This window comes from Columba livia, chromosome 17 (genome assembly GCF_036013475.1).
Source record: "Columba livia isolate bColLiv1 breed racing homer chromosome 17, bColLiv1.pat.W.v2, whole genome shotgun sequence".
NCBI lineage: Eukaryota > Metazoa > Chordata > Aves > Columbiformes > Columbidae > Columba > Columba livia.
Window position 1 is genome coordinate 3,342,319 of NC_088618.1, and position 27,843 is coordinate 3,370,161.

The 27,843-nt window shown below is 48.6% G+C and overlaps 1 protein-coding gene across 25 annotated transcripts in view; it reads left to right on the forward strand.

Moving 5' to 3' along the window:
* NCOR2 (nuclear receptor corepressor 2) overlaps positions 1 to 27,843 on the forward strand; it is a 214,985-nt gene that overhangs the window by 33,324 nt on the left and 153,818 nt on the right. Inside the window, exon 1 of one of the 25 annotated variants that reach the window (XM_065033373.1) lies at positions 396 to 6,295. The exons of 20 other annotated variants lie outside the window; for them this stretch is intronic. The gene's annotated coding sequence lies outside the window, so the exon portion shown is untranslated. Of the gene's footprint in view, positions 1 to 395; positions 6,296 to 10,666; positions 14,148 to 14,240; positions 14,397 to 27,843 lie in introns of those variants that run through there. 4 more of the 25 variants (XM_065033377.1, XM_065033372.1, XM_065033376.1 and 1 more) reach the window with 4 other exon arrangements.

Below are 27,843 nucleotides of genomic sequence, written 5' to 3' on the forward strand. Positions count from 1 at the left end.
ACTGGTCCTAAAATAACCACACTCTGCTCGTTCCAGGGTAGTTACAGGTAGACTGAGGGCTGGTTGAGAACCATGTAAACCACCTTCTGTCTTTACTGGTGTTTGAATTAGTGTGGTTACTGGTAGATTTTCAGCGATTGCCTCCTCACGTTCTTCCTGGTCTTGGGGCACTGGTGGATGTCTACTGATGCGGTGACTTCAAGACCTGCCTGGACACCTTCCTGTGTAACCTCATCTGGGTGTTCCTGCTCCATGGGGGGATTGCACTGCATGAGCTTTCCAGGTCCCTTCCAATCCCTGATATTTTGGGATTCTGTGTGATTCTGTGACTTGTTTAAAACTCTGATTAAAGCTCCTGGAGTGGCCACTGCTGGTGCTCTTAGCAAGGAGCTTCTTTCTGAGAAGCTCCTGACGCTTCTGACTGTTGCTGGCATTGGGTGCCAGGGGTGATGTGGGTACAGCCTGATGGAGACCGCGGGCTGTCCTAGCTGTCTGCAAACCTGGGCGCAGAGAAACGATGCATGTGGAAGCGAGTCTGTTAAGCTGTGCAAACACCCTGTAAACCATCATCCCTTTTCAAACCAACAGCCTCGGGCACGTTGTGCAGTGCTGAGGGTCTCCATCCCCTGCAGTGTCTCCGTGCTGACTTGCACACTGACAGGTGTGTTTTATTTTCGAGGTGTTCACTGTTTCCCTTTAAGCACTGACACTTTTACTGAGCTTGCATGTCCTGCCTGCAACTGCCTTAGGTTCTTTCATTTATTTATTTTCTTTTTGCGACTATAGAACAGTAGCCTCAATACACAAATACTCAAAAATGCTTTTCTGTAAGATCCGTTCATATTCCAGGTCTAATGAGGACTTGATCTTTGTTAGTGACTGATTAGCGTGTCTCGCTTGTGGGCTATGGGGGTGTTAAAAAGTCTGTCTTGTGTTTAAAAGCTCAGATTTCCAACCAGATGCATCCATCATCTTCAAAAGCAGTGTGGGAGAAGTGCACTGAGATTTTGTTCTTTTGAGCCACTGGTATTTGGCATCCAAATAAACAGGTGTTCTGGCACGGGAGCAGAGGAGCCCTCGTCTCGGAGCTCCTCTTGTCACATGGGGATCTGCAGGCAGTTTCTAAGAGAGCTACATTTAGTAATGAAAGATTTTTCTTTTCTGGGAGACTGGTGATTAACGGGGTTCCTAGAGTCTGTGGCAGGGTAGGCTGGCGCAAGAGGTAAATGCAGCCCAAAAATCCCCTTGGGTAGAATTAAACTCTGAAAGTAAATCACAGAGCTGCTCTGCGAACCTTCGGCCTTAGAGCAAATATCTGGGAATCTGTCAGCCCCGGCGTTCTGTGCACGTCCCAGTGAGGTCACGTCTGCTGTCACCAGTGGGCAGATGCTGGGCTGACCCTTGAACCTCTAAGGAACTCCAGGTCTAAAAGTCTTAGAAATGGGGAATTTTGCCACACGAGATGAAACGTGTCAACGTTTGTCAACATTTTGTGTGCAGGTCTCCCCACAGCCTGATGTCTTATCTTGAGGCTTTGACCTCTTGGTCTGGCCTTCTTGGTTGCTTGATGTGGAGAAATCCAGGATGGATGGCATGGAAAAAGCCACCTGATATCAGTCCCGTCTTGCCTGAGCCCTGCCAGGGGTGGCTGCAGAAGACAGGCTGGTCCTTGGGAGGACCAAGGCAGCCAACAGTCAGTGTTAACTTTGTTCCTTGGCTTCCAAGCACTGCCGATTCCAAGAATAAGGCAAACCCTGCGGTGGCCTTACCAGGGACCTCGCTGACGTCAACGCGTGCCTGTCCGCTAACCTCGCTGGGCTTTGGGTCAGGTTTCTGTGCAGGCTGGGCATTGACAGCAAAGAGCTGAAGGGCTGGCCGGGGTCACTCCGGTCTTGGCCAAGGTAACTCGAGCAAAGACAAGGGGCAAGGCCTGTCGGGAAGGTCAGTCCAGATGCGACTGAAGGCACAGGGAGTTTGCGCAGCCCTCTGTCTTGAGCGTTTTTTACACTGAACATCTCTTACAGAGCTGCTGAGGGGCCTCTTGACACGCATCTCATTTAAATATTTGTTTATCTGTGTGTCCCCAGGGCGCACTGAAAATCCCTGAGGGTGCCCGAGTTGAGGCACCCAAGTGTCTGCACAGGGTCGGTGCTGCAGCACAGCTTGGTTTTATTTTATACTTCAATACGAGCAGATGCAAACATTAACACGAGAGCTTTGTGTTGTAAAGCCGGCTCCCTGAGCAGCTGGGGACGTGCCTTAGGAAGTTCTGGCTTTAAAAGGACCTTGATCCTGGCTGGGGTGGCGTTGGAGAGGACTCGAATGCCACTTTTTGGTGCTTTTGTGTTGTGGAGTGCCGCATGCGTTGTGGGCTGCTGTGGAATCCATTGCAACTCGTGTGACACTGATAAATCCAGATGCAAGCCTAGATTTCCAAGTTGTGTATGAATAACATCAGCTGGCCAGGAAACATTGCTGCCTGGCTTTGAGCTCTGCATAGCAAACAAAGAAGCAGAAATAACAAACACTGGGTTTACTTAGGAGTAATGTGAATTTGTTTTTTACTGTAAGCAGGGGAGGACAGTGACTTTTACTGAGTGTGACCGTCTCAAACCACAGCTTCTCCTTCATTTGCTGCCTGTTGTGCATGCTGTGGATGTCTGCTCCTCAACCTCTCCTCTGTGGTCACCACGTTGGTACCTGGAGCGTCTTGGTACTTTACTGAGTGTTCTCCTGCTCCGCTCCTTCCCCACGCATGTGCCGCAAGGCATTTTGGCACCAAGGAGCAAGCAGAAGTAGCATTTAAAACTTAAAAGATTCCAGATACGAGCATGGCTCAGACACAGCTGCTGGAGGAGGAATGCAGATTCCTCCCAGGTGTTTACATTGTGGTGTGGCCACACATAAATACACCCCAGATAAAGTTGGGTTCGTAGGTTAGTTTCCTCTCTTCTTTTTAAGCTCCAATTTGAAATCCACACCCTGGGGAGCATGCAACTGTATATCTGTTAGCTGCATTCCCTGCTGTGGTGTCAACTTGATGGTTGGAGCTTCACATTCTTAAATGTCAGCGATTAGGTGTTAGAAGTTCCTCTCTTCCTGCTGGAGGAGGTTGGAAGAGGCCCCTGAGAACTGTTTGCTGGAGGAAATGAGAGTTGCCAGGATCCCCTGTTTCTATGAAGTCTACGTGATCCCTTCGTCTTGTGAAGGGTGAAATCCTGGCACTGCCATTTCAGCCCCATCCCTGGCCAGGTAGCAGAGCCTGGTCCTTGTGATTCAACAATCAGCTTCTGCTGCTGTTCTGTATGAAGAGGTGGCTTTGCTGGGAGACTGAGTCTCCTTCCCTGTTGACGGGGTCTCTGACACTTACATTTTCCCCAATGCTGTGCAAATAATTTTGCGAGTTTTATTCACAAAGGAAAATGCTCATATTGCACTTGGGGGAGGTTGCACGCTAATGAAACCAAAAATTAGGTTGCCTTGCGTGACGTTTAATTTTGAGGGGATGTGGGCTACAGCACCCCCAAATGTGTCCTTGAGTGCATCTCCCGCTGAGGTGGAGCCTGCAGCGGTTATCTGAAACAACAGGAACGTAAATTGAATGAGCAGTCCGGTTAAATAAGTAATGAAGTTAGCAGGGTGCCTAATTAAATTAAATTCAAAATTATGTATGGATGATGCCTTCCTAATAATCGCTGCAGGTTTGTCACTGAGGTGCTCCACGCTGCCTTCCTGGAGGGACGTTCCCTTTTCTCCGATGGATACCTCGGTACCACAGAGGGATGCGTTTTACCTTCAGTTTGCTTTGGCTCCTTCCTGATGCTCTTGTGACCATTGCGGTTTTCTGTATGGATGGAGTTTGGGTGATTTCAGTCTCTGCTGTTTATATGTTGCTTTTTTCCCCTCCCTACAAAGCATTTCTGCTTTGCTGCTGCCCTCCTGGACCAGCCCTCGTGCTTTTTCCTTGGTCCCTGTGCCACACTGATCTTGTAGGGACTGTCCCCTGTCCCACCGCGTGTCTGGGGAGTCGTTCCTGCCTTTGCAAAGCAATTTCTTAATTCCCTTCTTTCTGGGCCTCTTTCAAACAGCAGCACTTCGAAGGTGTGTGTGTTGGTTTGGGGATCAGCATTAAGCTGAGGCAGAAAAATGGTTTCAAAGTGAGGGAAAGCTGCTGAAATTAAAGACAATTGAGAAGACGCAGCCATCCCAGCCACCAAAGGAGATTGTGCTGTGTCCAGACAGCACGTCGAGGACAGTCTCCTGCTGTCCTGGGCACTCGCAGGCGCTTGGCGCGTTTTGAAGATGGGTTGTCGAGGCAGAGCTGGCTCCGGCTGGCGATTACTGACCTTTGAGGTAATGTGTCCTTAATAGAAGGATGTGAGTACATCAGAGGAAGAATTATCATGGTTGTAACCATCTTTTCACCTCTTTTGGGGAGGGCAGGTCTATTAAAGGACCTGTGCTCCTGCCCCTCCTGGAAAGGGATGCTGGATTTTCTGAAGGCAAGAGAAGATGTGGGGAAGAGGGGAGCCAAAATGACCAGAGCTCTCTTGCTGATTTGTAATTTCTTCTTTTTGTTTTTTAATTCCTCTCTCTACTGTTCATTTTGCACCAGGGCTTATGTATAAAGTCCCAGACGGTGTTGTCAATGTCGTTTTCAAGCTTGGGTGAAAGGGGGCAAGGCTCTTGGGGTCCACAGCTGCTGGTGCATGTCGGGGGAAGAGGCCGTTGTGTGGGAATCAACACGTGCATTGCAGAGGGACACCTGGGACAGCAGCTCGGTGATCAGTTACAGAAGATCTCTGTCACATTTGGGGCAGACTCTGGTTCTTCTTTGTTGATCATCTCCCTGGGGAAGCCTCCTGAAGATTATCAGGAGGCTTTGCACCCAGTTTTTCTCCAGGAATGGTGAATAATTTGCAACAAGTTTCCCTGCGCTGCTTTATCAGAGAATCTGAAGGTCCTTTGCAAACCTTTAATTAGTCCTTGATTTGCATTGGCACCTGCATGCCTAGTTCCCTTGTGACTGAGCAGCGAGATGGATGAACCTCCTTATCCCCAGGCTCCCGGCGTGGAAAAGTGGAAGTAGAAGGATCCTGGCCAGAGAGGAATTAGAAAATCACAAGGTCTTAGTGACTGATAGAGCTAAGCGACTTGTACGGGTGCAGTGACCTGAGCAGGGCTCTGCGCATTTCATGCACAGTTGCTTTAAAGAGATGCTGATCATTTTCAGCATGACCTGCTAATTACTAGAGCAGATGAAAGCCTTTTTCTTTTTAAATCCTGCTCCCCCTGTATGTCCTTTTCTCTCTCCTCCTTCTCCAAGTCCTTATCTAAGCTAATCAACACAACACAAACAACTGAAAAAGCCATATTCTTAAGCAGCTGTTAACTAGAAAGGAGGCAGCAGGAGTTGAGCCCTTCAGGACGGACTCGCCTGGTGTCACCCATGGCTTTTAACAGCCCAAGTGACAGCTACCAACTCAGAACAGAAAAGGCTTAAGCTGAGGTCCTAATATGCAGTGACCTGTATCTTCTGTGGATTTTTTAGAAGACGAAAGTGTGGAATTTCAGTAGTCACAAGGGGCTTCCCAGGTATCTGATACATCCTGGATTAAAAAAAAGAATAACAATATCTACATATCTTTTGCTGGTAAGTCTTCCAAAGCTCAAGGTGTATGGTTAGGTCCTTCAAGGAGAGTCTTTCCATCTCAAATGGGCATTTAATGCTGATTCAGTGTCTCCCAGCAGCAGAAATCACAACTAGGGGAAGGTATTGTTAATATGGTGCAGAAGTAATGTCTGTGTCTGCATCAAACTAATCACTTGGGTTTGTTTTCTCCCATGTTTCAAGGTTTTTCTTATATGGAGCCGTGGGAGGGATTTTCCAGTGTCCTCTGCTCTGTTTTAGATGAATATTTAAAAGTTTTGTGCTCGTGGTGGTAACAGAGTCGGCCGAGACGGCGAACAAAACTCGTCTTCCGAATTTCAGCTGCGGCGATGCGTTGGAAGGAAGCTGAGCAAGTGGACATGATGTTTAAATAGTGTGTCCCGAATTGCTTTCATTTGGTTCTTATTTTGTAAGCCATTGGCTGCGTTTGCTGTCCTTTAGAAATCAGCGGCTTCTTATGAAATATGGAGCTGTTTAAAAACAGACAGCAGCTGCTCCATCCTTGCGTCAGCGAGGGCTCGGCAGAAGGAAGGGGAATGGTAGACGGTTGTTTAGCTGAGATATTCTTCATCGCTGCTGTCGTACTGTGTTAACAGAAGGTCTGATCAAATATACACCAGGAAAGTAAGACTTAATGTTTCTTTGTTCCCCTGGAATGGTGCTGGGAGGGGACAGGGGGGAATGTTTGAATGAGACTTTTATTTATGTGGTTCAGATAGCTTGGCGTTGCCTGTGTCGGTAGATATGTTGTTCTGCTCTTATTTCTTAGGCTGTCCGCTATATTTTTAGCTGGGAAAAGTCTTTACTTGGTTGTTTGTACAAAACCTTTGTTATGTGATACAGAAACCTCGGAGGGGGTAAATATTTAGCAGGCAGAGTATTCTCTGTTCACGCTGACTTCCTAACTTGTTTTAAACTTAAAAAAAAATCTCAGCCAGATTATTTAAAAAAGAAAATGAAAAATGAGGAACATTGTTGCACAAGAACTGGAAAGAACCCAAGTAGTTTGCTTACTGTTAAAATTGCGACATGACTGGAAACATTTGGTAAAGAAAAAATTAATTGCCTGGTGTATTTGTGGTTTCCTGTTGAATCTCAATTTCTAGAGGAGGTTGAAAAACCCGTGGATGTTTCCTCAGATTACTAGATAGCATGATACCTTGTGTGCATGATGAAAGACCTTCAGCAAAGTGTGCCAGATATCCGTGGCTTGCTATAAAAAGTCTCTCCCATCTAGAACAGGACTGTTTTCTCCTTTTTAGTAGAATGGTTTGAGCGGAGATTAACATGCAGTGAAGTTTACCCTGGTCCAGTCTTAGTTCACTGCAGGAAGTCTGGGTCTAGGTGCTATCTAGAAACATCCTGGAGTTAGTGACATGGACAAGGTTTCTGAGCAGTTTCTCGCCTTCATCCTTTTGATGATGCTCTGCCAGCATGGACTTCCAGTCCGAGAGTCACCTGAAGAATGATGCTCCTGTGATCGTTAGCCCCAGCTAGACGTTTTTAATGAGCTTTGAAGCCACAGATTGGCCAGGCTTGTAAGGGAGGGTCAGGTCAAGCAGTCGTTCAGCAGAGGAAGAGCTTGAGCGTAGTTAGAGATCTTCTCTGGCCCATCTTGCGTCACTCTTGAATAACAATCTTGTGCATGTTGAGTTGCAAAGCCAGAGCTCAAGAGAATCAAATGGGAGAAATACCAGGGCTGCTTGGAGTCCGGGTGTCCAGGGGTGTGAGGGACCTGACCTGGTATCGTCCTGAGAATTCATCAAGGTACCTGCAGACACCAAGGTACCTTTGGCCACAGCCCCTGCCTCTGCATCCTCGGTCACCCACATGTTTTGTGGCCGTGAAAACATAACTTGTGATGACACAGGGCTTGAAGTTGGGAAATCAGTGAGGCTCTTCTGGGTATTCCTGTGGGAAGGGAAGAGTTATCCCTCAGACGATTTCCTTGGGGAGACAGTTAATCTCATTGAACACCAGAAATTCTTCTCTGAAGCAAAGGCAGGGGCTGTGCGGGGAGCATGGTTAACCATGGAGACTGGAGACGGGCTAAAACTCATATGGGAGAAATGTATGTAGGAGTTTATAACTGTGTGTAAGTGCATTAAAGCTTTAATTGGAGATCACTGAGCCGAAGATGAGCTGCTGGGAAGCTTTCAGGGAGCTGAAAGCAACTTTTGGAGGTGGCTGTTGGCCCCATGACTGCAGGCACCTCATGGCTGAGAACAGGCACGGCTGCTTAAAATCCACTTCTGGTTGCCCTGGAAAATAGCAAAGCAATGGGTTTTTTGTGTAATTTGAAAGAATGAAAAACCTATTTTAAAAGCAATGCTTATCCCATCCTTTAGCTTTGCAAAAGTCCCCCATCCAGTTTCTGGTGTGTGTGTGTTTGTTCTTGGCCTTTTGGGAGTTAAATTTTCCTCTTGACTCAACTGTGGAAACAGTCTTCATTTATCATTTCCCAGTTTAGCTCCTGTATTAAAATTATAACAAGGCTGGGGTTTATTTTTGTCTTGTGTACATTTATCTCCTGTGTATCCTTGTGTCTATTATTAGAGTCCTGCTCCGTTGCTAAATGGATTGGCCAAGCTCTTGGGGACAAAATGTTTAAGCATATGACTCGTCTGCAATGCTCCCCAGCCGCTCTGCTTTTGCAGTGTTCATAGTGGCGGGGTTTGCTCAGCGTTTGTCACAGCTTGCGGATTTCAAACACCAATGCGGTGGGCAGAGCCGGCAGATAGGAGACGAGAAATGGCGAATCAGTCCGGGAGAGGAAGGAGGTGGATGTGGAGAGGAAGCTCCAGCTGAAAATAAACAGCGAGCGGTGGCGTGTGTTTGGGAAGCAGCTGAACTGCATGGCCAGGGTACAACCAAAATCATTATTATTTTTGTTTGTTTTCTTTCATGATGGGATATTGCTGTTTCAGACTGCAAATACAGGGAGGTCGATTCCTCCGAAGGAGGAGGACCAGTGTGGTGGTTGGTTGGCTATGGTCTTACCCTTTCCTGAACTAAAAAATAAATCAGAAACTTCTTACGGGTTTCAGCCTGGTTTCGAAATCCCCGTGACTGCTGCTGCTGCCGGTTGGTGGTTGGACACTTGTCCTCAAATCTGTACCTACTCTTAGTCTTGCACAAGAGCGATTTGTACTTCTGCAGATCTTGCTTGTCTCCTGTTTCCATATCCAGCCTCAGCTATTTTTTTTTTCTTTCTGCAATTTGCTACGTTTTGTAGCTTGGCTATGGAATATCTTAACCATGTTCTTCCTTTGCTTGCAGTGTCTGTTTGTCCGTGTGGCCTCTTACATTTTCTGTGAGTCTGTCCCTGGTATTAGGAAGATCCTTGTGGTCCTGCCATGCCTTTCAGAGCACTTGTTTGGAATGCTTTTCAAACTTTTTGGAATAGTGTAGGCAGTGCCTTTGGCGAGGACATGCTCCAGAACTCACTGAAACAATTAGGGAAGACTCTTCCTGGTGTAGCACGGCTTGGGATTGGATTCTTGATTTTGTTTTTCTTTTTTTTCCTACTTTGTTTCTCTAAAACACGTGATGAAATACTTCCCCCGCTCCCCTCTGTTTGGTTTTGTTGGTGGTGTGTTTTGTTTTGTGTTGTGTGGGGTTTTTAAGCTCTTCCTGGCAGGCGTTTTCTCCTTTCACAGCAACTTCCCGCGTCCCGTGGGGTGTGTGTCACCTGGTTCTGCTTTGCTGTGGGCTGGTTTAGTGCCGGGTGACCCTGCTGCCGGACCGGGCGATGCCGCTGCAGGGACGCTGCCCGGGATCGCCGGCTTTTCACAGCTCCTGCGATGAGTCTTTTCCACCTCCTCCCTTGTGTTCCTCATCCTTTGGTTCCATCACACATGCCACGTGTTGCCCTGTTTCTGCATTAACAACATTTTCTGACGTCAGAGCCTGTTCCTAAAGACGCAGCTTGGCCCGCGCGAGGCTTTTTCTCTGCTGCGGGCTCCGCTAGTAGAGGCAGGTACATGCCCAGCGTGTAATTGTTTTGGTTTTGGAGGCTCTGGCTTGTGGAGCGAGAGGGCGGTTTGGCCGTGGCGGCGCTGGGTGCTGCAGGAGGCTGGAGCTGTGTGGTGGGGTCAGCGCACGGGGCTGCGTTACCCCAGAGATTTGCTGCTGTGGCCACAAAGTCACTTGGCGGGTGGGGGAGAGTTGATCAAGCAAAACGGCTTCTACTAATTGTCAAGCTTTTGTATTTGGGTTTGTGATGACTTTTTAATGTATATTTTTTTTAATTTTATGAACTTTAAAGCGTGCATGATGGAACAGATTAATTAGCTGCGGGAACCGCTGGAGGTATCTTACTGGGATTTTCTGCAAACCTCGCTGCCCTTTCTGTGTTTTGGCACAGCAGAGTTGCTGTGCACAAGCAGGCAGGAGCACCTGTGAATGTGGCCCAGGTGAGATGTTATTGCCCAAACAGAGATGGAAGAGACGGTGTAGCTGACTGGTGTGTAGGCTGGTTGCTTACTGGTGTGAGCTGGTACCCTCCCCGCGCAGGCTCCTCCTGGGGATGAGCTGCACCGTGGGCACAGCAGAGCAGAATGCGGCCACACACTTGAACTTCTGCTGGTTGGGCATGTCCACACGCCTGTGGACCCACCTTCAGCCAGGTCATGTTGCCCACCTCTGCTATGGGGTGACCTTACGCATCCATTGCTTCATGAACTGCGCTCTCGGTTGATAATCTTTGGGTCTTCTCCTCTTGCACTTGTGTTCCTGCTGATCTTCTGTGGTCAAATCTGCCTGTTTTCTTGTTTTGGATGGTATTTGGAGCTGCGTTCCGTGCTGTGGAGTCTGCTTCATCCTGACTCCGAGTCGAATGTGTCCTGGTCTCGCAGTCTGTCTGCAGGCTCTGTGTCATTGAGTGGTTTTGATCGGTTCTGAATTGTTAAAGGTCAAGGATATTATTGCAGAAGCTTCATTTTTTAAAAGCATCCTTTAAGAGGTGCCATTGGTGATTTTCTTTAAATCCTTAGATTTGGGGTTTGAGAGGAAAAAATACTAAATGATGTCTTAAAGCTGAATAAAGAAGTGAGTATTGAATGTTCTAATGTCTTACAGATGCTGTGGGGTTGCAGGGTTTTATTTTAAATTTAACAATGGGCGTTGGAGTGGCTCCAGCGCCGTAAAGAATAGTCTCTTTAATTAAGGGTTGAAGCTGGAAGAGCATGTGTAGTGTGATGCCATGTTGAAGTTTCAGCGGGGCTTTGTAGCTGTAACTTGTATTCCCCATGGCGGATCACACGTCCGTGTGCTGGGGCTGCTCCTTGCCCGGAGAAGGGAGGCTGCTCTGCCTGAGGGCAGCACGGTTTCTGCAGAGGCTTTAGCTCTCACTTTATTTAACTTTCTCTTTTCTGTGGCTCCTTTTGCCCACTTGGAGGGTGCAGCATCTTTGCAGGGACATGGCGCGTTACACCCAGACAGAAACGTCATCTTTGTTTTTCCAAAATATTTCTTTTTTTCATTTCAGGTTGGGAAGGTGGTGTTTTGTAGCCATGTTCTTCGACGTAATCTTGCAAACAGCAAGTTTTGGGGAAGGGTGTGGGGAGTCGATGGGAACCGGGGATGAGATGCGGTCTGCTCAGGACGGTGTCACTGGAACCCGCTGGGGTTTCCCTGGAGCAGCAGAACGTGGAATTTACCCATGTTCAGCAGGGCAGGGCCAGATCCCATCCCTACGCACGTCCCAAGGTTTCGTCTCTGTGGCTTGTTTGCCTGTTACTCACTGGGGTGGAACGCAGAAAATTGGCCACTAAAAAGAAAAAATACGTTATTATTCTCTCCTAAAAAACGCAAGTGTTCCAGGCACGTAGCCTTGAGTTCTCATCTGGCAGAACAGCGTTAAGAGATTTAAGGTGTCATCTTTTACTCCAACCCATTCTCAGGTAGATCCTCAGTGCTGCTTGTGGTTTTACCCCCATGTGTGACTTGGGCTCTGCAGTAGCACAACGTGCATTTAATTATATGAGGCAATCGCTGCTACTTTTGGCCATCTCAGAGGGGTTTTTTGTGTAAGAACCAGCGTCTGCCAGGGTTTGCTGCATCCTGCTTTGTGCGAAGACAATTGCTTGACTCTTTTTCGGATAGTTGCCGTGAGAATTAGGCTTTTCTGTGGCATTAGGAAGTGCAGCCTCGTAGCAAAGGTTGAGCAACTGCGAGCTTGCCAGGTACCAGGGAGCCTTTATGGTTTGTATTTAGTGCCTCCTGGTATGTTTATCCCCATAAAATACTTAATTGAGCTAGAGCTCCAAGCAATGTTATCACCTTTGCACATTAAAAAATCATAATCATGCTCTCCAACTTAATGAGATTTACAAAGAAATGTTTTTTATTTTTTGGTGGTGTTTGCCTTTTGGTTTTGGAGTGTTAAAGGCTCCCCTGGGTGGTGTGTTGGAGCCTTTTCCTCGGAGGGCTGTGGAGTCACCGGCCTCCACGCGGGTTTCCCAGAGCCCTTGCCAGCCTCGGAGCCGGATCGTGAGCCCTGGCAGCTCTATTTTGAGTGTTCAGAAAGGCGCTAACTGTACTTTTGTGGTGGCCTTGGCGCTGCTATCTTTTTTTTAATTTTCTCTTTAATTTCTATTGTTTTCTTTGCTTATTTGCCAACTTGCAAAATTCAGTGAATTGCGGAGGGTGAGTTTAACTCTGAGCCGCAGAGTGGGCACACGGCTCCTGCTCAGCGGTGTGAATGAGGTGGGTGTGATGGACCTGCTGGCCTTGGGGGTTTCAGGGTATGTGCCCAGGGAGGCATTTGGGTCATCCTGGGCAGCTTTGTGTGGTTGTTAAGGGCAAATCTGAACTTGACGTGATCTTGGGAGTTGCCGCGTCTTTGTGTTAGCTGCTCGTTTTGGTAGGATTTGGTTGCAACTCAATCACGAGGCTCCTTCAGCAGTCTTCACTGCACCATGGACTTGAATGGTGCCTTGAGTGTCTTCTCCAAGACTTGCTGCTGGTCCTCAGGCTCGCTGGGATGTTTTAGTGCTTTTAAACCATTCAGCCACAGAATGAGCCCAAACTGTGCGTGGGCAGGTTGCCCTGCCCTGCCCCGGCGGCACAGGGCAGCTGGTTCTCCAGGACATCCCGACGCATACGGGGACGCAGACAGAGATTCACGCGGAGACAGAGATCTTGTTCTGGAAAAAAGCACGGAGCCTGGCCAAGCAGAGAGCTGACCTAGGCCGCCTTCTTTATTCACTATGGACAATTTATAGGATTTACAGGTACAGGACTGGACTAATATATTTACATAAGATGTTTTTCCACTAATTGTTGTTAAAAACACGCTAAACTCATGGGATGTTTGTCTCGCTTGTTTTTCCTTTCATTCACAGGCCAGGCCCAAGGACATTCACACACCCCATGCGCTTGGGGGCAGTCATCCGGCCCGAGCTACCATTCTCACGAGTCTGGGCTATAACTCTTTACAATTATGAGAAACATACTTCAACATCATCTGTCCAAGGCCCTTTATTTTATTATGATCTGATTATGTTAGTATTATTTCTTTGACCGTCCAGATGGTCATGTTAGTATTGATCTTCCTTTATCATCCAGGTGGCTGGAACCGCACATCCTGCTTTCCCACATATTTACTTTCCAACACATCCCTGCAACACGGTCCTGAAAAGATGGCTGAGTTCTCCCAGGACTTGCTGATAGAGGATTTGGGAAGCGTCTTGCTGCCCTGCAGCTCTGCAAATCACGCTCAGAGCCCCACAAGCCTCACCCCTGCTCACATGGGAAGGCGATGACAAAATTGCATGCACAAGCGTTATTTTGCTGCCTGTTTTCTCTCGAGCTGGGCTGGCCGAGAGGAGAACCTCATGTAGAGCTTGCCGGAGCGAACGCAACAGAGCAAACCTACCTGCTGAGGAACAGAGCGAAATAAAGCCAGATAAACCCCGACACCGCGCTGAGTCTGTGGCAGCTGCTGCGGATGCTGCGCTGGTGAGAAGTCAACAAATCCATCAGATGGGAAATGGTCCCCGGGAAGAGGAGCATCCTCTGGACCGCACGTCTGGGTGACGCCGGGCGGCGGCGCAGGAAGGAAACGGTTAAAGGGGAGAGGTTGTGGAGTCGGGTTAGCCATCAGATAGCTAATATTTTAGAGGTTTTTCAGAGCTCAGCTATAAAAAGGCCGTAGCAGTATTTCAACTCGCCCATTGTCTGCTGGAAGCCAGCCAGCGTTGCCATGCCGACGAGGAATTATTACTTGCTGCCAGAGCTGGAGGAAAAGCTCATACTTTTGGCTTCAAAACAGGAGGGGTGGACTTATGTAATCCACTGTGTTTATAGGCTGAGACTGGCAGGAGCATTGAGAAATAATTACAGGCTTTCCATTTCATTTCCAGCTTGGTTTTAAGGCTGTGTGGCCTCTCTTTTATTTATTTATTTTGAAGTTGAGAGGGTTTGGCTGCTAAAGATGCAGGAGGTGGCGGAGGTGATGCGGGGATGCTGCTAGGTAAGTACCCCCCCTTTCCCTCCCCAGCCTGGCCGGACTGCTTTTGTTTTGGTGGCGTTTTGTCTGGAGAGCTAAACTAGGCCACGGCAGAAAGAAGTTGCTTTGAAAAACTGGGACTTGGCCCGTCGACACAGAAACAGCGTTGAGCGGCGGAGGCTGCGAATACGCTTTTGCGGTTGCCCGGAGGTGACCGGTGTTTGCCGAGGGAGGCGAAGAGCGAGGTTTTGCGAGCCCCGGCTGCTTTCCCAGGTGATTTTATCCCTCCAACCCTTCTTGGCTTGGAGCGTGTGTTTTTTTGGAGGGGTGAAGTAGCGACAAGGAAAATGAGAGGAAAAAGTTGTTTGCTTTTTTGCTGCACATCTTGGTCTTGCGCGCTGCTCCGCCGGCTGGAGAGGATTTGTCGGGGTGATTGAAGCAGTTTTGCTGATGTTTCGTGCTACTGAGAGGTGAATTGCAAAGTTTAGCCTGTCATTAACGTGGGTTCGTTCGTCCCGGGTGCAGTCAGCAGATGATGCTGTAATTTGGGTTTGCCTGAAAAGCAGCGTGCCGTGTGTTTTGACTTCGGTCTGGCCAGTGGGAGTTGGCAGCTGCTGGTTTCGTGCTGGCTGCTGCACAGAGGGACTTAACGCTGGTGAACTCTGCTCGCAAAACTTTGGTGGGTTTTGCTGGTTTTAAGGGCTGTGGCCCTGTATTCCTGGGGAGGATGCTGTGGGGTGGTGGGAATCCCGTTCCTGGGGGGGATTGCTGGCAAACCACAGCTGAGGAGGGGGCTGCGCTGGGACCCCAGGGCTGGATGGGGGCGAGCTGTGCCTCGCTTCGCTGTGTCCCTTTCTCCTTCTGTAAATGAGAATGTGACCACTGTGACATCCTAAATCTCTCTGGCTGTAAAGCTCCTAAGAGTGGACGAAGCCCCTTTTTTGGAGGGGATATGAAGAGGGATGTTTTGGTACGCTGCAGACTTGCTGTGGAAGTTACAAAGGTGTGTAGAGGCTGCGATATGCTGTGATTATTATTATTTTTTAATGTTTTCCTTCATTGCTCAGTGTCCTACGAGGGAGTTACATTCTCAGTCAGTGCTAATCTGTCTTCTTGCGGTTGTGGCGTGGTCTGTACAGATTAAATATCCCTGCTGTGCCAGTCGGCTCGAGAGGCGAGTCCAGCGCTTTTTAGGGACAGTTACAGTCCCATATGAACGTGTTTGGGCCTTAACTTGAAATATAGGGGTGCCTCGATGGAACTGATGTGCATGAGGGGGTGTTGCAGAAATAAGATGCTTTTTCCACCGTTTCCCACAGCTATGGGCAAGAACTTGGGAAAGTAGTGTCACGCTTCGAGTTGGGAAATGTCCCTTGAAACAGCAGGTTTGACGGGTGTTATCAGAGACACATGGGTGTGTTATGCAAAATAATTCAACAATGTAATGATCCATAATAGTGCTTGCTTTAACTCCTACCACAGATGCTGTTGGACTCAACACAAGTTACATTTGTTACTGCAAGGCTGCTTTTTTTCCCCCCCCTCCTTCCTCTGGGATTCATGCCAAGATGAACTGTATGTTCTGTTCTGAAGAGCTATGAGTAATGTATGTGTGAATCTATAATGTAAGTAATATGAGTGTATAAAATGTGTGAGTATGCAGGATTGGTGTATCCTGCGTCTGCAGAGCGCCGCACACACGCTCCGTGTGTGTTCAGAAATAGGGTGCGATGCATGTCTGGGCAAAATTAACAACATGCCTTGGAGTTCCTGCTCACTGCGGGTCCCGGAGAGCTGAACCGAAACCCCTGTCACCCCGTTTGCCTGTTTCGTTGCCCTTTTGGAGGAGTTGCAAATGAGAGTTGGACATCCCTCCTTGTGCTTGCAGGGGAAATCAGCCTTAGCAAAGATGAGAGGATGTTTGCACTGCGTTCTGTTTCCTGAGAAGCTGGTGGGGCAGTGGGGTGTCCGGGGGGCTGTGTTTTGGTACAGGGGTCCTGCTCTGTACCACCACTATTAAGTGCCGCTCTGGGGCTGCTGTACAAGTGATGCACTCCAAGGCAGGCCTGCTGCTTCTAATGGGATTTTTTTCTTTTTTAGATGAAATAAAATGGGCTTTCTCTCATAAATTATTTTTTTTAATGTGAAAAATGAGAAGGTGGCAAGTAGCCAATTCCCCCGCCTCCCTCTTTCCAGCTCCGATGAGGTCATTGCCTCTTAAAGTTTATACCACGCGCTGCGAGACGTGGCTGGAGGAGCGAGAAGGCAACAAATGTCTCTCTCGGGGCAGGGGGGAGTGATGACCGCCCGTCCCTGAAATATTAGCGAGCTGTAAGTGCTGCCTGAGCAGGATTTGGGAGCGGGGAGGGGGCCTGGATGGGAAAGCTTCGCAGGATGCGGATCTGGTGGGAGGGAGCGCCCCGGTCCCTGCGCCGTCCCCGCGATGCTCCGGGGTGGGGAGGACGTGGGGTAGGAGCAGAGGGTGGGTGTGCGTGATCCCGTCCTCAGAGTTGGCCCAGAGGGGTGTAAATTGTTGGTGACTTTGTGCTGTAGTCCGGAAATCAACTATTTGCTGCGTCAGAAAAGGAGGAGTTGTGGGGTGGCAGAAGGTGTGCAGATTGTGGAGAGAGAAGCCAAGAGAGATGGATATCACTTGTTTTTGTTGTTTTTTTTCAATACCGTTGTAAAGCCCTCGGCAGCAAGCGCTGTGCAGAAGCGTGGGTTTGCCTTTGCAGTTTGCTCCCCTGTGTATCTGTGCCATGGGGTGCTGTACGCAGCCCCCCATCTGCCAGCCGCGGATTTGGGAGGTGGGCACCCGCTTCCACCGTGGGTTGTACAAACTGAACCCAGGAGGAGGCTGTGGGAAGGTGAAGGTGCGTGAAGAGGACAGGACGAGGCAGCTGAGATGTCATCTGCCACCCGGGAGGTTTCTGAGCAGAGAATAAACACCGAGAGTGCGGATCGGGCAGCACCTGCAGCGCTTTGCAAGGACACGAAGGTCTGGGAGATGCCTCCGCTTGCTGGTGCTGGGAACTAACACATCCTTTTTTAAAATAAGAGCAAGGAGGTGGCTGTTCAGTGAATAAATGAGTACCCAAGGGCCCTCGGTGTGCTGGTGTCAGCAGCCTAAAGCTGTTGGCTTTGGTCTGGTGCAGGGGGAGATCGGCGCTGGCCTCCCCGGCACCGCGGCTGGAAGTCGGTGAGGGACAGGACTTGAGGGGGTTCAAGGTGCTGCAGCAGTTTTAGGCATAAACTTAAAATAAAATAAAATTAAAATCGCTGTTTCGTCACAGTTTGTTCATTCTGTGGAAGTCATTTAAGCATCCCGCTAATTGCAGCTGCGGTTCTGCTGCGCCCCAATGATCTCTTCAGTTCAGTTCTTTGTCTTTCTGCTTCTCCTTAGCAGCCTTGTTGATTATTTTGTTCTTTTTCTCCTGTCGACACGATACAATCACTCCTTGTTAGCCTATCTTGCTCTTTCCCCTTTCAAGGAAGGGAAGGAGCAGGGGAACCAGATCTGATAATTCCAGTGAGTAGAACTGTTCCCCTGAGCCCTTTCTAAAGGAATAAAAAGGCTCTCCTTCTCTCTGCTTCTCTTTGAGCACGAGCACTTTACCCTCTTGGATTCCCTGCAGGCTCCTCATACTGCTAAAATTGAAACATCAAGATGTCTGAGGCAGCAGGAATTACCATCAGTGTTTTGACACCTGGAGGTACAATTTCTATTAGCTTTTATATAAAAACAACACCAGTTTTGCCAACAGAGCTCTTGTTAAATAATGCATGAAGACCCCACTCCTGACAGTAGGTATTTTTCTTTCACTTTCCTGGACTATTGGATAATGGCTTAATTTTTGTGACCACTGGGGAGAAAGATACACGCAGGGAAATATCTGTGTGGATGCACAGGTGTTTAACTCCTGGGCAGAGAGTCAATTATGCTGTTTGCTAATTAATGTGGATAGTTGGGGGAAAGCAATTTAAGGTGGTTCTGTTGAGAAGGCTGGGGTCGCTGGTCTATTCTTCGAAGGAGCAGAAGGCAATCTTCCGAAACCCTTGGTGGTAGGTAGGACTGCTTATATGTGATATAAGAGAGACTCCAGGAGGGTCTGGAAAAGGAGATGAGCTCGGGGTCATCGCAAACAAAGAACTGCTAATTTGCTTTTTTGCCTGGATGCTGCTTGGCATCAGACATATGCTCCGCGCTCGCTTTTGGGGGAAATGAAGTGAAACAGAAGGGCACAGCGTGTGGATGTGACTGCTAATAGTGAGAATCAAAGTACAGTTTTGACATTTCTAACCTAATAAGTGGTGCTGCGCGCCAGAGCCTGCTTATTTTCCTTTTCACCATGAGATGCTTTGACAGAGGAGTAAAGTCCCATTTTGACATTTCTGTCATTTTAACTAAAAAGAGAGATTACAGTAAATTGGATTAAGTGAAAATCTTCTTCAGATGTTTGTGGTTTGGGCTGATTTATGGATAGATGTCATTTGAACGTCATTCTGCATTTTTTAAGCATCTGCTGGATGGTTGCTCTAATGTTGCTGCAAATAGTCCAGGCAGAGGAGGGAAGGCTGAGCAAGGAGCAGCCCCTGTGACAGATCTAACACCGTTGTGTGACACGGGGGCACAAAAACACGGTCCTTCTCATGTTCCCAGCCGCATAGTGCCAGATTCTGTAATGGGCGCTTGGTTCTCATTCAGGTTCCTGTTATTAAACTTTATTTGCTGCTGAGAGTCATTTCAATAGGCTTTTTAAAGTATTTTTCCCATCCTGGAGAGAGGTGGTTCAGTGCACGCTGATATTTCCCTTAAATTAACAATGTAAGTCTTCTTAAATATGTATATTTTTCATGGTCTCCTCTATTTAAGCTATTCAGAGGCTGCTGGTGCCACTTGGAGAGCCGCATAATCTCTTGTGGGTGATGATGTAATGAGCGCTGTAATCAAATCTGCCGTGATGTCATTGATGGAGTAGCCCACTGCTGCCTGCTGCAGCCATTAGTGGGATGAGACTGAAATCCTTCTGGTGGGAAACCGGAAAGTCCGCTTCCCTAAATGGTGTTATTTCCATTGTAGGTTTTAATTTCTGGCAAAGTTTTGGAAAATACGTCTGATCGAGCCTCGAAACCACTAGATTAGTGTCTAGGTGTAGAGGCTTATGGCTTTCAGTTGTGGTCTCTGAGAGGTTATTTGCAAGTTTAATGTTGGTTTAAGGTTTTGTGCCTACCCGGGGGGGTGCAGGGTGGTTTTTCTGCCAGCTCGGTGCCAAACCAAAGCAGCGCTGGCCCCGGGGAGCATGAACACAAGAATTGCCCTTGATCCTTTGAAGGGGTTGGATGTCAGACCGTCTATGCCGATTTTTACAGCCCCGGGGCAGGAAGGTGCTGCCCAGGTGGAAGTTCCAACGTGCCATTGGAAGCGGGTGCATCCAACCCCGGCTTCTCGGGATGCGCTGGCCGGTGATGCTTCACGTCTTTCCTCTGGTTTGGTTTGCAGCACCTCGGCTCTGTGTGGGTTTCCCGGTGCTGTTACTGACCCCGGGGTTGCTGTGTTTTGTTTTCCGTGTCCGTGCTCCCTCTCTGTGCTTCACGTCGCCCTCGCAGCTGAAACAAAAGATTTTTCATGTTGCTGTGCGAGCATATTGTGCCTTGCTAGTGACTCAAAGCGCAATCCTTAAAATATTTTCTATATTATTTTCTGTGATATGATTAGTGGTGGAAGATCACACTACTGAGGGGAGATAAATTTGTAATCCCGCTTAGTGGCCGATCTTATCCTAGCTGAGTGGCTCCCATTGCGTAAGGGACAGTGACCTGAAATCATCTCTTCAAAGCAGCGGACAGGATGACTTTCCCTTCTCCCCTTCACATGCGCTGGTGTGATACAGACTTTCTGAATGGTTTAAAGTTCAGTGGTTTTACTTCTGAAGTCTGAAAAGCTCCTGATAACAAACCTTTAGGTTGGTGGGCCAAAGAGAACAGCGGTACCGCAGGAGCTGGGTTATTTTAATGGGTCAGTTTAGGAGAGATGATGGAGTGGGGGGCTCAAAGGATGGCTCTGGCCCCGGGAAGGGCTCTGCCCCATCCCTCAGCATCACCTCCTGCCGCTGGATGCGGCGGAGGGGGCAGGTGGGGAGTAGGAGGGGCAGAGCTGCTGTTGCGAGCAGTGAAGAATTGTGAACATCTGCTCCAGCTGTGCGCCTCTGCGTTTAATGGTTTTGCCTTTTCTCGGTAGAGCAGATGAGGAACTGGCTGTGCGTTTCTTGGCAGGGGCCTTGTCTTGTTGGAGTTGAGGAGATATTTCCCTTCCTGCTCAGTTGGCTCTTTCTCCTCCCGTCCGTCCCAGACACGTAGCAGCTCAAGGCTGAGCTCAGGTGAGACACTTGGTCTCTCTTTGCTGGGGAAGAGGCTGGAGTGCCCTTGATTGCTTTTCTTTCCCCCCTGCTCCCCATCCCCTGAGAAATGCTACATTAAATATCTCAGCGATGAGAAGCTCGTTTTGCCAGCTTGCCTGTCTGCTTTCAGAAGTGCCCCCTTGGAGGAAGCACAGATGTGCAGGGATGCAGTTGCTGCTCCCAGGTGTCGGCTCCTCTTTGGGTCAGCGGAGCGACCTCTTGGCTTCCCGCCATGGGTCAGCCCTGGGCTGTGCAGCTCCCGAAGTCCCAGTCCTGGATGCAGCGTCCCAGGGATGTCCCCGTGGGGTGTTCGTGCCCCATGAAGTCGCTGCTGGTGCTCAGAGAGGGAGAAGAGGTGTTTTTTCTCTCTGGTGTGGGTGCATCAGTGGTGTCTGTGATGGATTCTCATTGCGACAGGCTCTAAATGGGAACTCTCAGGGGAAATTAGCCTGCAGCTTTTGACTTTATTAAATATTCTCCAGTGCCATCCCAAAGGACCACTTTTTAGTGCCCCGCAATGTTTTATCTGTTGGTTTTTTATCATCACCTGCAGGAAGTGTGACCATGTATGGTGCTTATTTACATTAAAGTCTACATTCAAATAGTTAAGAAATGATAGATAGCGTGTTCTGTTCTTCAGGCCTGTGACTTGTTGATGTCTTCTAGGTAGATATGAGAATCTCAGCTGAAGATATTGCCGATTATTATAAAGTCAGCTCCCTTAGAGCTCTGGCTTAAAATGATTGATTTAGCCATTTATTAAAACACCTATTTAATGATTGATTAAGCCTTTATAAACTATTTGGAACTTTTAAAATGTCACCTGATGTATTGTAGCTCCATTAGCATCTGGCTAATAAAACACACCGTGGACCTGTAATGCCTGTTAGGTTGACAGAAATGATATTTTAGATCTTCCATGTGCTGAAGTTTTAAGTACCGTGTTACAGATTATTCCAGGTGCGTTTCAAGGCACAGAAGCACAATCTGCTCCCTCAAAGCGAGCCATGGGGTGCAGGCTGAGCTCTGCATCCTGCTTTGTGTCTACAAATGTGGTGGCTTCCTGGGTTTTGCTGTTATTTAACCAAGTATCAAACTCTAAAGGTAAATTCTGTATATGAAATTAAGGGAGACTTTTTTAATCTGCTTTCTCTGTCCATGTATAGAAGCATTTCTTTCATGACCTGCCCAACTTTCTGTTCGCTCGAGCTGTACAGAGCTGGCTGCTGGGATGGGCTCTGCAATGGGGCGTCTGAATCGCAGTGGGAAACCTGCTCCAGTTTACACAGACCTGACTTAAAAGCCAATTCAGTCAAACCGGTACAAACCACTGTGTGGAGAAATTAAAACTACTTTATATCATATTGATACCAGTTCTGCTCAGGTCAGAACCTCCTGAGGGATGCTCAGGGCAGGTTGTGTGTCCCTGATGCTCTGCCGCTGTCCCTGGACCCTAGGAAGGAGGTGAAGTTTGACGAGGAAGAGCTGTTGGCTTAACATGCGAGCTTTTAATCTGTCACTGCTCCTGCCTAGAAGTGACTTTCTGCTGCACGTGGTTAAATGATCTGCCTCGGTGAATGGTGTGTGCCCAAAGAGGTCATGGTGTGCTTTTCCTTGGGAGTCTGCGCTCGTGGAAAACTTGGTCATGTTGTGGCAAGGCTGGCGATGTGGCTGAGTGTGTTCACGGGACGTGGGAATGGTCTTGTGTTGGTGGCTGATGTAAAAACCAAACTGGGAAGCCTTCTTTTGGGCTGGGAGAGTGGGGAGGTGATTTTGGGAAAGGCTTTGATTTATATTTCTCCTTCCACGTTGTCAAACAGTTGAGCATTCATTCGCTCACCTCTGGCATCTGTCTGCAATATTGGTGTGTGTTTCTGGAGTTTTCCCACCAACCCGTAACCGGAGGAGATGTGGGGAGAAGGGGGCTGCTCCGGTGGCCTGTGCCCCCCGTGTTCGCTTCCCAGCCAGCTGTTGTGCAGCTGTTTTCACTGCCAGACCACAGGGATTTAAACTGGGGGGCTGTTTGCAGGAGCTCAGCCCTGCACTGGGCAGGAGGTGACAGGAGGCAAAGCCACCCCGTTGTCCTGCTGCTTCTGTCCTGTGGGGACGTGAGGGTGCTGAGCTGCAGTGCCGGGTGCTTCTCTGGACACTGATGGTGAAGAAACCGAAGGTTTATTTATTTTTTATGACTGCTTAAATATTTTTTTTCTTGATTTGTATTTGGAAAGTTTGTAACTTTAACTTTGGCCACAGATGCTGCTGAATTACAAGGGGGGGAAGCAGCGAATTCCCCTTGGGTAGGAGTTTACCCTCCAAGCCTTGACCTTGTTAAAACGTGTTAACTCAATAAAAACCTGAGTATTTAAAGACAAGTGACTTCTTCCTGCCTTGAGGGGCATGATTAAGCCATTCCACACCCCTTAAACCAGAGCTGTGGGAGGAGGACTAAGGAGCTCCCTACCCTGCCTGCCCGGATCAGGCAGCAGCCTTCACTGGGGTCATCTCCAGGAGGTGCTGGGAGAGTCTGGCAGTGATTGCATAGGAAACAGCTATTTCCCAACTGTTGGGACAGTGATGTTGCTCCTTTTGCAGGGCGAGCAGTTCTTGCATCGGTTGAAATTGTGGCCAAGTGTTTTGTATTAAAGCGGACTGAGTTTTCCTGCATAAAGCATGCAACAGAGCTTTGTGGGGGGGACAGTGGGGATGGTTGTTTGTCCATAAAAATTTCTGTGCAATTTAAAAACAGGAGAATTATCCCTTTTCTCAGTGTTTCCTTGTTTAAACATTCCTTCTAAGTTTGTAAGGTACATTTGTATTGGTGTTCACAGGATGGATACTAATACACACGGACACATTAATGCGTCCAAAAGCACCTTCACCCCTGAATCTACTACAGGATTTTCAAGGAAAATACAGAAACTTGTATTGTTCCCAGTTTAAAGTGGCATGTTTGTGTTTTTCTTGCCTTGGATAACCAGAATTCGTCTTAATTTAAATCTGAGGCCTTCATCAAGGTTACAAGCTCAATGCATGAAGGTGCTGGGAAACATCCTTAAGTACCTCCCTGGATGGGCTCAGATTATTATGCTGTAATTTGTTTCTGTACCTCCACACAAAGCAATATTTGATTTAAGGACTATGACTCTGCTATTCCCTCTGCTGGCATCCCCTGTGCTCCTGTCCAGACCAGTTTTGTCCAAATTAAATACTTGGTGTTAGTGTTTCTGCTTGCTTAGGAGAGGTGTTTCCCAGCCAGTGATGATTGCTGTGTGTCGGACATTTCCCTTGCGTGCTGGTTTGGGGTTTTTTTGTTTCTGTTGTGTGGCTGAAGGGTTGGAGGGTGAGGAACCATCTGAAACCTCAGCCTCAGGGCAGGCAGGTGCAAGGTGACGATAACGGGAGGTAGGTGACAGTGACGGGAGGTACCTGCCTGTGCAGCAGTGAGCTGGGCCATTGAGGAGCAGCTTCATGTTGGCAGCTGAGGTTTGTTTTGGTTTTAGTAGTATTAATTATTAACAAATAGCTTTTAGCTCAGCAATTGCAAATCAGGATGGACTGGAATGGTATTGTGCTGGGAAACCAGGCAAAACTCTTCCCTCCCTCTGGTACATCAGTGCAGGGAGATCCGAGGGTTCTGACCCCATCTTGCTGCACTTGTTGCTTCCCTGGGGAAGAGTGGACCCTGCAACATGTGTCCTGTCTCCACAGCAGGAATTTCCATTGCCTTTCAAAGACTCCTTCAAACTAGTCCACAGGCTCCCAGAAGCCTGTGAACAACAGGCTGAAAAGTGGTGCTCCAGTCCCAGAAAAGGCAAATGACAAAGGCAATGACCAGGGTGCGGGTTGAGAACTGTTCTGGTGAGGAAGCCAGGATGTGCTGGGGCCTCCCCGAGGGCTCTGGGCAGCTTGTTGTCAGCAGGACTGAGCTTGGCAGGGAGGCACCGAAATCCCGTTTGCGTGGGTTCAGTTATTAAACACATCGGGAATCCCCATTTGCTTTGTGAGCCTGTCTGTAGAAACACAACCCAAAGCTCGGCTCCTGCAAAGCGGCTTTTGCCTTCGAGTGAAGTTGCAGGAGCTGTGCGGGACTCCTCGTTTTTAGGGTACGATTCTGCGGAAGGGGTGAAGCCCTTTGCGTTGTCCTCACCGTGTGCCGGGGCTCCTGTTGAAATGCGCCCTTGGTTTGGGTCCAGGGGATATAAGAAGGGATGGAGGAGGTGGAGGTGACGTTCTCCTGTCCCCATTCCCTCTCTGCAAATTGTCCAGCGAGGTGCTACACGTTGTATGCAAATGTTGAATTTTTTTTTGATGCCTCTAGAGAGGCTTTGACTTTCTGTCTAGAAGCTATTAATTACTTAGACAAGGAAAGCAGAACATACCCAATTAATGGCTCCTGCCGCTTAGACCTGTCTCTCCGGCTGATCTGCTCCGAACTAATGAGCGGCTGCTTTGCTGGGCCACCAGCGAGCCTGAACTTCTCATCTGTTTTCCTGGGGAGAAATGAAAGCAGCAGCAACGTGTAGGAACAAATGGCTGGAATTCAGTTATTAACCTGGGCTGAAAATTGACTCTATCTGCTAGTAATTACCCGGGGGATGTTAGGAGAAGGGCCTAGTGGAGGGTTCAGAGCTGGCGTTTGATAGACGATCACAAGCCATCCAGTTAGCGTCACTTAAGTTCCCATCCGCCGTGCTGGGTGCGTATAGCGACTGCTTTGCAAACCTGGAGTAAAACGGGTTTGTTTAAAACAGCTCCGCTCCCAAATGACTCCCTTCTTTAGTGATATTTTATGGCACAGCTGCATAGCATCTCATATATTTTTGAGTGCCTTAGTTTACAGGTCATTTAATTTATTTGCAGGCTTTGTTTCGGTTCCCATGGGTAATTTTGTTCCTTTGCGCGTGTCTTCCTATGGAGGCATAAAATTGTGCAGTTTGTCACAATAGTTCAGCTTTTATGCTGGCAGTCGGTGCTCTTCAAAGATCCCCGTGTGAAGTTCAGGCTCCTGAATCATTAGAGGATCATGAAAGAAAAGGAATAATTTAGGAGGCAAAGATGTTTTGTTGCCTTTGAAATTGGGAACGTGCGAAAGGAGAAAATGTTTAGCGGTACAATCTGCCTCAAAGAACTTATCTTAGGAACTCCAGAAAATGAATTTCCCTTCTTTATTCAGGATGTAAATAATCGAAAATGTCACTCTGGAGCTGAGTAATTTGTTCAACAAAAGGATCTCGAGGAGATGACTCCCCCGGCTTTCATGAACGTGCCCGAGACATCAGAGGACCTGTCTCTGCAGCAATGTGAACGGAAGGGTTTGAAAATCAAATGAGCAGCGTGTTCTGTGCAAAATAGATAAATAATTCTCGCAGGTGCTTTGTAATCTGCCTTGCATTTTAAAAGCCTTGTTTATCTGGGTAGTCGGGGCTTGGGGTTTAGGTTTGCTCCTGGGAGCTGTGAATGGGTGTAGTGATGATGTTACAGCCATGGTTGTTAATGTGCTGTTTAGTGTACTTGGGAGCATGGCTAAAATAGCCCTGTGGTTACTATATCACTATTGCATGTTAGCAAGGAATTGCGTGGTTTTTCCTTGGTTTAAAGTTGCTGCCCGCCTCTGCAGCCCCTCTTGTCCCGGCCAATGCACTTCTTAGTTGCAACTCGTGCATTTCTGTATCTGGAGCTTTGGGCTGGGTTTTCAGCAGAAAACAGAACATTTTTAGTGTTTTTTTCCATCCTTGGAGTCTTACTAATAAATGGTGCTGTTCACTTCTGCTGTCCTGCACTGGTTTTATGATCTGTCTCCTTTTCGGCTGCCCCGCTCTGGCATTTGACCGTCGCTCCTTCCCTTTCCTCCTCTGCCCTGTTTCCCTTTGCAGTCCCAGTGTCGGCTGGTTTCATGTTTGGTTTGTTTTGTTTTAATTTCCTCTCCAGGCATTTCCATTTGTCATTGCACATCATCTTCAACAAAGCCCTCACATGGTCCCATTTGCTTTCTATCTCCAGCCTACCCCTAAAACAACTCCTTTCTTTCATGAACGGCCTGTGCATGGATACAAATCCCACCCCCCTTTTTTTTTTAATTTGTGAGGGTTTCTTTCTCCCCAGTCCTCAGTATCTTGAATTATTTGAAGTGTCCCTTTTGGGCATTAATTCTGCAGCCGGCAGTCAGGAGCTGTGGGTTGTGCGTGCCGGTGTGGAAAAGGGTGATGCTGTTGTGCACGGGAGCGGCTCCCGTCGCATCCCTGCTGATGTGCTCGCTGTCCGGATGATCCACAGGTCACCCACCTGCTTCTGCAGCCTCAACTGCAAATTCCAGGCGATGCTTATATTTTTTTAATCAATTAGGAGGGGAAAATCGAGCAACCAGAGCAGGGGCAGGTGGTGCAGATGCTCATCTGCCCCAAAGGAACCGGGTGATGGTACGGAGGGTCGGGCTCCGAACGGGGCTGTTGGTGGCAGGAGCTCCAGCCGCAGTTCGCGCACACTTTCCTCTGCCAGAAGCATTGGGCCAGCGTCGTGTCGCTGCTGAGAGCAGCCTCTCTGGCAAACCTGCCTCTGGAAACACAACCGGGAGCGGTGCTGGCAAAATGCAACCCTCTGACCTTGCTCCACGCAGCTGCAGCGCCGAGGTCCGCACACAAATGCTGGCAAAGGTTATCTCGGGGCAGAGCTAAACACAGGGCCCGTGCCCAAAATAGCCTGGAAAGATTGAAAAGGAGAAATACAAGTCACAAATCCTGCTTTGCTGCTTCGGGCTGCGACGGAAGCAGGGCAGAGAAGTCACCTTTGATGGGGGCTCAGAACCGGTTCTGTGCGGAGCCCTGTCGCGGTGGGACGGCTGGCGCAGCCCAGAGGTTTCCAACAAGGATGAGGGACTTCGAGCTTCTGCCATTCCCTTGTGGCTTTAGGAACTGGTTGTACCTTTTTCAAGGGTGACATCCTGCCCCCGGCAGCTCCCTCGTGGTGGTGCGGGGTCTCTGCTTCCCCCAGATACACGGCTTGTGCATCCACACTGTTGGGCTGGGAAATGAGGCTGCTTCAAAAGTCATCTGGCCAAAGGAGCAGAGGAAGGAGGGTGGTTATGGATGGGCAGACCTCGGGGTGAGCTGGGGAACAGGGTGAGAGCCTTTCGGGTCCCGCTCTTTGGGGTCGGGTCCCGCTCTTTGGGGCGCACGTGAGAAACCGTGGGATCTGGCCGTGATGTGCAGGATGCTGCCAGCCTGGCTTTGCTTTTCTACTCTTCTAAAACAAAGAAAATGCTTTGAGATCACACACACAGGTACAAGCTTTCAACCCCAGGGCTCAAATAACCTCTCCTCCATGCC